The following is a 9,955-nucleotide window of genomic DNA, read 5'->3' as shown; positions in this document are numbered from 1 at the left end:
TTTTTATGCAAGTGTCCTAATTTCTATTTTTGAAAGTTTTCGTTAAGGACAAAACTGTACTATTCATTTATTAGATCAAAGAGCGAATAGATATTTTGTTCAGTCTGTATACTCAAGTGCAGACTTTGAGTTTACAGTTTATACAAACGATAATTGTACAAGTTTTGGCCACTGTTGCTAGTTATACCTTTTACCACAGTAAAATAATATATTAACTTATACATTTTTATGCACCCTATATGTTACAAACATTGCGATATGAGTTATAATGTCAATGAGCATGTTAAACTGATCTCACATTGGAAACACAGTCACTTACAATAAATACTATACTTATAGCCTATTGCAACACGAGCAAATTTTGCACTTCGTTGGTGCTCCATCTAACGTAAAATAATTTGGCGCTCTTACAGTTATATTCCAGTTTCCTTAAGATGCCTTGTGCTTAGGAAAGTCGTAAAGGCAAAAAACTGGCAAATAGAGTAAGGGGGGACCGTACGCCTCTGAATAAGTCTTGATGAACAGGAGTGGTCCACTCAGGACACTTAGATCTGAAAGAAAGGAAAATCATGATTAGAATACTAGGGCAAATGGGCTGGCCTTCTATGGAGATTTTATCCGCGTGAACCCTCACAAACAGGATCGTCAACGCGATAGGTAGAGGAGAAGCCTTGGAAAAGAAATGGATCTCCACAGTCAAATCAGACCAGGAACAACTTAAAATTCCATCAGGAACCATACATAACCGATCCAAAATCCAGCAGGTCACTCTGCGAGGGGTATTCACGTTGCCCCTTACAAGCAAAAAGAGCGCAGGAACCAGCAAAGTGGACGAAGAAGATGAAACTGCTCAACCAGAAAATGAGATTTCTGGGCTAAAGTGAAACAGAAGACTCTTGTAAACTGTCCAAACGAGCCCCGTCGTCCCAAGTAGATCCAAACGAAAAGAAGAAGAAGAATCCAGATTAAGCTGATTTGCCGTCTCAACACTCAGAGCATGTGAAAGTGATACATAGACCACATGTTTGCTATCTAATTTTACACTAACAGTTCCAAACTTAGGATAATATTAATTATGGTGATCATTATGTTATCTTTTCTTGTCATCAATTCTGTGTTTTCCATATTTTTTTCAACGACATGAGCTGTAGGCTGATTGTGCTACAACTGATGTATTTATTCGACCTTGTATCTTTGTGATTGTGTGGACGACATTTTTCCGAGAATCTGTTGAATGCATCCAGCCTCGTAGTAGTTAGAAACGAACTTCAAAATTTGTTTTGTTGCCTACTCCCATAATGATGCCTTTCTCCTTATATAATAACAAGTCTTTGAAACATCTGTTAAAAATTAACTCGAATAGCGGATTCTCTATATCCGGGTCCCCTACAAGTTGAAATTCTTATTTCTTCTTCTATCACGTAATTAGACAGTTCCTCCCCCTAGTAGGATATCAGGGAATAAGGTAGACGGTACTAGAGGGAGCTGCAGAGGTAAAAACTGTATGGTAAGGCTGAGATTACAATACATTCAACAAATGAGTGCTGCTCTTATGTTCTCCGTACGTTCCTTTCCTCGCCGATTCTGCTGCGAACCTTCTCATTTATTATTAGTCCACCATGCTTCGATCCCCGTCTTTTCCCGTTTCCCACAGTCCGTGATTCACTCCCATACAACGCTGTGCTCCAAAATACAATCTCAGAAATTTCTTCCTCAAATTAATGCGGACGTTTGATACCAACAGACTTCTTATGGGCATCAATTCCCTCTCCATTTCTATTAGCCTGCTTGCTATGTATCCTTGCTTCGTACGTAAGTTCTGTCTTCCTTCACTTCTTTTTCACCAATTTCGAGGCGAAGTTATCGATTAATATCACTTCCGCTACTCCTCATCACCTAAGTCTTTCTTCGTGTTACTCGCTGCACAGATTCTATGCTTAACATAATTATTCATTCCGTTCAGTATTTCCTGCAATTGTTCCTTTCTTTCATTGAGAATAATAATATCATAAGCGACAATTGTTACTGATATCCTTTGACCCTAAATTTTAGTTTCACTCGCGAACCTTTCCTTTATTTTCGTTATTGCTTCTTTGATGCACAGACTGAATACTAGGGGCGACAGACTACTTTGCTGGCTTACAGACTTTTTCATCCGAGCATCTCGGCCTTGTCCTTCTGTTTTATTGTTCCCTCTAGGTTTTCGTGCATATGGTGTATTATCTGTATTTCATTACAGATTACGCCTTTTTTCTGAGAATTTCGTACATCATTTTACACTGTCGGACACTTTTGCTACTTCGACATATGCTCTGAAGATGTCTTTATTTATTAACGTGCTTTACCTTTCCTAAAAGCAAACTGATCGTCATCCAACACCTCCTAAATTTTCTTTCCCATTCTTCTGTGTATCATTCTTGTCAGCAACATGACGTGTTAAGATGATTGTGTGATAACTCACGCATTTATCCGCCCTTGATATCTTCAGGACTGCGTGGATGATAATTTTTGGGAAATATGTTGGTGTTTCTCTAGTTACTTATTTTCCACAAACCGACTTCAGTAGTCGTTTGGTTGTCACTTAATAGAGTGATGCCTTCCCCCTTACTTGATCACAAGTGTTGGATATCTCTGTCAAACTCTGACTCGAATACTGGGTGCGCTATGTCTTTCATATGGACTCTCATTTCTTCGTCTACTACGTCGTCAGATAGTTACTCCCCTTAGTAGAGACCTTCAAAGTACTCTTACACCTATCTGCTCTTTCCTCCGCTTTCAACAGTGCAATTGGTCTTCCACTCTTCATGTTGACGCATTTGCTTTTAATTTTTTATATGCTGAATCTGTCCTTCCGACGACCACATTTCTTCTTCTTCTCCGCATTTTTCTTGCAACCATTTCGTTTTTGTGTTCCTGCACTTCGTGTTTATTTCGTTCCTAAGTGGCTTATAACGATTTATTCCCGTCTTTCTTCTGTTAGCCAAAGATTATTCGCAACTATTTATCTTGTACCTGTATTTGTCAGCCAGCTACCTTGATTCTCCTTTCTAGTGATGTTCATTTCTCTTAATCTGAACTGCCTATTGTGGTATCCATTATCTCAGTAACTGCTACCTACGAGAATTTCAAACGCATGCCATGATTCCTCACTGCGTCTTTCCCACACAGATAATCCCGGACAATTGCCTTGAAACTCACTCTACTCTTCATCATTAGTAAATTGTTATCTGAGTCTGCTATACAGTTTACTGTCATATTTCTAAATCTCTGCCTGACCATAATGTAATCCAGCTACAATGCCACCGTGTCCCCTGGCTATTTCGAAGTATTGTCTCCTTCTTTTGTGATTTTTTAATAGTGTATTCTCTATTACTAGCTGAAATTTATTGCAGAACTCAATATTTTCCCTCTCTAGCTCCTGCTACCGAGCCCAAATTCTCCCTCACCTCTTTCTCCCGTTCGGTCACAAGGAATGCATAAGATTAGTGGTACGTTATAGATTGAGGTTAGAATTTAAATAAGGCTTGGGGCTTGGTACTATATTTCTTAAGATTTCACCGGTCATCACACCCACCAGAGCTGAGAAAATGTGCGTTTAAAGGAATATGAGTAATCTCTGAAAAACAAAAGATCGTCATTGGGCGTGGTGGGCGTAGATAGTTGAACTCAAAATCCGTACTTCCTGTACTACGAGTGTTGTTATAAACGCGAAACTTTTCACCACCAGACCGCGGAACCGATTTTGATAAGATCTGATATCGAATAATCTTGAACTCTGAGGAAGAACGTCTGCTACTTCAGAAAGTTAAAACGGAAAAAAATGGACCGGTAAGAGTATGAGGTAGGGAACGGTGCATCGTTTTTTACATCAATGAACATAAACCATGTAAATAATTATTACATTTGTTGCCTAATACGAGTATACACGTTGCATAATGTATACCTAGGTACTTCAATAGCAAGATGGATGGAAGCGCAGTAGCCGGCCGGATGGCCGAGCGGTTCTAGGCGCTACAGTCTGGAACCGCGCGAACGCTACGGTGACAGGTTCGAATCCTGCCTCGGGCATGGATGTGTGTGATGCCCTTAGGTTAATTAGGTTTAAGTAGCTCTAAGTTCTATGGGACAGATGACCTCAGAAGGTAAGTCCCATAGTGCTCAGAGCCATTTTTTTGTAATAAAACAATGAAATATATCAAAATAGTGAAATACAGTAAAAGAAGCAAATGGAAAAGTGAACTTACCAGACGGAAATATCTCTCTCTCTCTCTCTCTCTCACACACACACACACACACACACACACACACACGTACACGCACACACACACACACACACACACACACACACACTCACAGACACATCCATTCACCAACCGCCCCCCCCCTCCCCCAAAATGTGAAATTAGCTGAGATATTTGGGACGGTACATTTTGCCAACGTATTTAATAAAACATTTAAGCGGGCAAAATGTCAGCGGAATACTGTGTCTCCCATAGTGCTCAGAGCCATTTGAACCATTTGAACCATTTGAAGGCGCGCTATCACCCATGGCCCTCTGCACGCACCGCTTTACCGAGGCGGAAATTGGTGGGAAAGACTGATGGGAGAGGGAAGGGGCACACAATATGAGCTATGGTTACCCAAACAGGCAGAGAGGTGAAGCCAGGTGGCGTTAATAAATGTACACTATCTTGCTTACTCTAGGGTCTCGGAAACTGACATACGGCCGGGAGAGCGGTGTGCTGACCACATGCCCCTCCATATCCGCATCCAGTGACGCCTATGGTCTGAGGATGACACGGCGGCCGGTCGGTACCGTTGGGCCTTCATGGCCTGTTCGGGAGGAGTTTAGTTTTTTTAGCTTATTAACTCACCACCACTCATCACAAAAAAACTAATGAAATAGGGGCGCTACCAGAGCTGAACGGTTAGTCAGCTATAAATAGCGGACAGAGACCAACAATACTGTTATCTGGTTGTGGCCCATCTAGAGAGTACACTTAAGCGGGAAACTTACAGCGTCTGGAGGAGACAGCTGGGTCGGTCGACGGAATGTTCTGTCTAAAATGGTAACAGCAACTCAAATGGTTACCTGCAAGCACCCCATTAATCCATCAGGCCGAGAAAACCTCATAGATCACAATACATAAGCCAAACTATGTATCAATGGTATGAAGAATTAATGTAGGTAAGATCCACATATCATAAAACAACACAATAAATGAATTACATAGACAGTCATAATGTAATGAGTAAAAACAAGGTAAATGGAGTGATATGAAGTAGCCTTAGACCATAGATACATACTGACTGTGCACGCTCAAATCTCTGCTGTGGTAACGTTTGAAGCCAACATGCAAGTCACGTGTTCAAAAATGTTCAAATGTGTGTGAAATCTTATGGGACTTAACTGCTAAGGTCATCAGTCCCTAAGCTTACACACTACTTAACCTAAATTATCCTAAGGACAAACACACACACCCATGCCCGAGGGAGGACTCGAACCTCCGCCGGGACCACAAGTCACGTGTATGTGTACGAAGTGGGAGCCGAAAGTTCGATATTTTCTCATTTATAGCTGAAACCAAGCACTAATGTTAACGTCGAATTACTTGTTATGGCATTGTTAGGCGTATAGGCATGTTTTACATTTGGTCAGGTGAGATGGTGACAAACAGTTTGAAACATTAGATTTACAGCTCTTTCTGTTCCAAGTCACAGAATTGCAGTTCTTCAGTGTATTCATGCATTTGATGCATTGATAGTCATTTAGTTCACACCTTCCATGGGAGTATTATAGAAAAAATAAACGTGTATGTTTAATTACTTTTTCTTGATTCAGTACACACACCGAAACAGTACAAAGATGAAAAACATAATAGCCTATGTCAGAAAACGTTTATTTTAGAAAAAGCTCTTGTGGTGAAATGACATTAACATTCTGTCTTCTCCAAAAGCTTCGTCATTCATCGAGTTTTGGTGTGAGAACCAGCGTATGTTTATGTGGTGGATATATAACGACTCTTACCATTCAGTTAGTAATGTTTGGACACAACTAAATACTCTCCAATTCGCATCTCCTTCGTAACGATGTGACCATTTAGCTTCAGTCCGTGCATTCACTGACTTCGCAATTTTTTGTGTGTTTTTCAAACAAGTCGACCGTTTGAGGGACGAATTAGTTCCTTCAGGCTACAGAAGTTTCACCATTAGAATAAGGAAATCTTTATTTAAAATCTTACATTTAAGATGAACTGAAAAAAGTCGCCTGCAAATAGATTCCGCCACTTGTCACCTGATCGAGATGTTGGTCTGAGTATAATGACGTCATGCGTCGTCTCAGTTACCTATGGTCTAAGGAAGTAACAAATAATGAGGCACTGATTAGAGAAACGTGAAGCTTAAGTAAATTCAAGAGAGGGAAGTATTGAGCTGTTTGGTCGTTTAATATCAAATTAAACCTGTGTGACCGAGCGAGGTGGCGCAGTGGTTAGCACACTGGACTCGCATTCGGGAGGACGACGGTTCGATCCCGTCTCCAGCCATCCTGGTTTTCCGTGATTTCCCTAAATCGTTTCAGGCAAATGCCGGGATGGTTCCTTTGAAAGGGCACGGCCGATTTCCTTCCCCATCCTTCCCTAACCCGAGCTTGTGCTCCGTCTCTAATGACCTCGTTGTCGACGGGACGTTAAAAAAAAAAAAAAAAAAAAAAACGCTAAACCTGTGTGTCAGATTTTTTTTTTTTTTTTCTATGTTAGTGGAGGACATGGGATCGTGGCTAATAGTTGTGATCTTCACTCAATATACGCTCAACAAATATGGAACCAAGATTATGCAACCTCCAGCTGCACCCACGTTCAGGCAGTCTAGTTGCTATGACTCTGCCTTATTGACTAACATAAAACTTATTATGGTCGAGCAAGTAACTGTACTGAAAATACACTGAAGCGCCAAAGAAACTGGTTTAGGCATGAGCATTCAAATACACGGATATGTAAACATGCAGAATTCGGCGCTGCGTTTGGCAGCGCCTGTAAAAGACAAGTGTCTGGCGCGGTTGTTAGACCGGTTACTGCTGCCACAATGGCAGGTTATCAAGATTTAAGTGAGTCTGACGTGGTGTTTCAGACTGCGCACGAGCGATGGGACACAGCATCTCCGAGGTAGCGATGAAGTGGGAATTTTCCTGTACGACCATTTCACGAGTGTACCGTAAATAACAGGAATCCGGTAAAACATCCAATCTCCGATATCGCTGCGGCCGGAAAAAGATCCTGCAAGAACGGGACCAACGACGTCTGAAGAGAATCGTTCAACGTGACAGAAGTGTAACCCATCCACAAATTGCTGCAGATTTCAATGCTGGGCCGTCAACTACTGTCAGCGTGCGAACCATTCAACGAAACATCATCGATGTGGGCTTTCGGAGCCGAACGGCCACTCGTATACCCTTGATGACTGCACGACACAAAGCTTTACGCCTTGCCTGTTACCGTCAACACCGACATTGGACTATTGAAGACTGGAAACATGCTGCCTGGTAGGACGAGTCTCGTTTCAAATTTTATCGAGCGGATGCAGCTGTAGGGATACAGAGACAACTTCATGAATCCATGGAATCTACATTTCAGCAACGGATTGTTCAAGGTGGTGGTGGCTATGTAATAGTGTGGGGCGTATGCAGTTGGAGTGATATGGGACCTCTCATACGTCTAGATACGTCCCTGACAGGTGCCATGTACGTAAACATCCTATCTGAACACCTGCATCCATTCATGTCCGTTGTGTATTTCGATGGACTCGGGCTATTACATCGGGACAATGAGACACGTCCACACGTCCACTTACCCCTCGGTTGTGGCTGCACGTACGGCACGGATTTCTGTGTCACTGAGGCACGCGAGCCTCCCCATCAACGGCAGGGTTCCTTGCCCCGGGGGGGGGGGGAGGGGGGGGGGGTTCTGCCTAAATTTGTGACTCCACGCCCAAGTAGCAAGGGGGCCGTTTGTATTACAACTCTACTGAGTTTAAACACTTTCGCTGGCCACCAGACTCTCCAGACATAAACATTATTGAACATATCTGGGATGCCTTGAAACGTGCTGTTTAGAAGAGATCTCCACCTCCTCCTGCTCTTACGGATTTATGATGGACAGCTCTGCAGGATTCATGATGTCAATTCCGTCCAGCACTACTTTAAACATTCCAAACCACGTCGTGTTGCGGCACTTCTGCGTGCTCGCGGGGGCCATACACGATATTAGGCAGGTGTACCAGTTTCTTTGTCTCTTCAATGTATATTTTTATTAACTTCGCCCTCTCTGTCAATGTCGCTTTTCTTGTTACGTTTGCTTTAATTAGCGCTCCGGTAGAATATATAAGGGGAAATCAAATGAAAACGAGACAGATAGAAAAACGTAAGAAAACTGTTTATTATTTCAAATGTAATCGCCATAACTGTTAATATTTCTATCCCAGTATGACCCAAGACGATCAGTGTCTTCCTGGAAAAATATTTGCGATTGTCTATGCAACCACAACTGAACCCATGCTTGCACCTCTTCATCCAAAGCAAACCGATGGCCACGAATGTCTCTCTTCGGGGCTCCAAAAATGGAAACGGCGTGGGGGCGACATCAGGAGTGCAGAGTAGTCGAAACAACTTTGACATCTTGTGGGTGGACATTATTCTGCAATAGAATGGAGTCTCCCGTCAACATCCTTTGGATTTGGACGTATGGCGCACGTCAGGTTTTGAAAAGTGCCCACGTACCACTGTGCGTTCACTGCCGTGCCGTGTTCCATAACGTCAATTAGCAACTGGTCCTTCCAGTCAAAGAAATAGGTCATCATGATTTCCCCGGATGGCATGCACGGCTTTGGATATTTTCGGTTGGCGTGAATACATGTGCTTCCACTGTTGGCTCTGGCACTTGGTATCCCGCTCAAAATGGTGACGCCGTGTTTCATCTCCTGCCACAGTAAGGAACACGAAATGATATTCTTCATCGTGGTATCGTTCCAGATTCTGCAGTGATGTCGACATTCTGTTGAACTTCCACCCGTCTGTCAGGCTACGTGGAACGCACTGTGTACAGATTTTCCGAAACTTCAGATGCCCTATCATGATGGCATGAACATTGCTATGACCGATTCCCAACACGAGATGAATTTCTGCCGCCGTCGGTCATTTCTGATGTCAGCATCCAGAGCAGCAATGACAGTATGAGTCTGTCCTGACCCACTGCCGTCTCTCAGTGAAACCCGACTTTCTCAGAATCGTTTATTCCACGCAAATACACGTGCTGATAACATACTGTGTTCGTCATATTCACCAGATATTCGGGCATAAATTCCGCTTCCTGCCACTTCTACCGCTGTCATAATCCTCACTACCTCCCTGTACCTCTTTGATGGACTCCTTAGTGATGTTAAAGGCACGCACGGCTTTCTGACCTCATACCTCGAGCACGTCTAACAGACAAATGGCACAGCAGTGGACGTTGATGCTGTTCCTTCCCGATTCCCAATAGAGGGCACTTCTGTACGTAGACACCTACCTGCATTACCACCGTTCGAGCCATGCTTGTTATACAGGGTGTAACGGATATGCAGATATTTTTATATGTGGAACCTCAATAGGGACAGACATCAGGGTGCTGGATGTTTTTTTCTCTGTTTCGAACAATCTCCTCCCAAACGCGTCACAAACTTAACGACCTGATGTTTTCAGCAGGGTCGCAAATGATGCAATAAGTTGGTTACGCCTGTCAGTGCAGACTAATCGTTTTGCTTCCATGAGTTCACACTTCAGAGCATGACCTGCTGCCCAGGGAAAATTAAGCGTTATTAGCTTGCTCTTGCCAAATGTTCTTGCTGGTACTAACCAACCTAAAAAATACAACTTGTAACGGCTGTAACTACTAGACTGCAAATGACTTAAATACTTGTGTAA

The sequence above is a fragment of the Schistocerca americana genome, chromosome 1 (genome assembly GCF_021461395.2).
Source record: "Schistocerca americana isolate TAMUIC-IGC-003095 chromosome 1, iqSchAmer2.1, whole genome shotgun sequence".
In the NCBI taxonomy this organism is placed as follows: Eukaryota; Metazoa; Arthropoda; class Insecta; order Orthoptera; family Acrididae; genus Schistocerca; species Schistocerca americana.
This window is presented reverse-complemented; position numbering follows the sequence as displayed.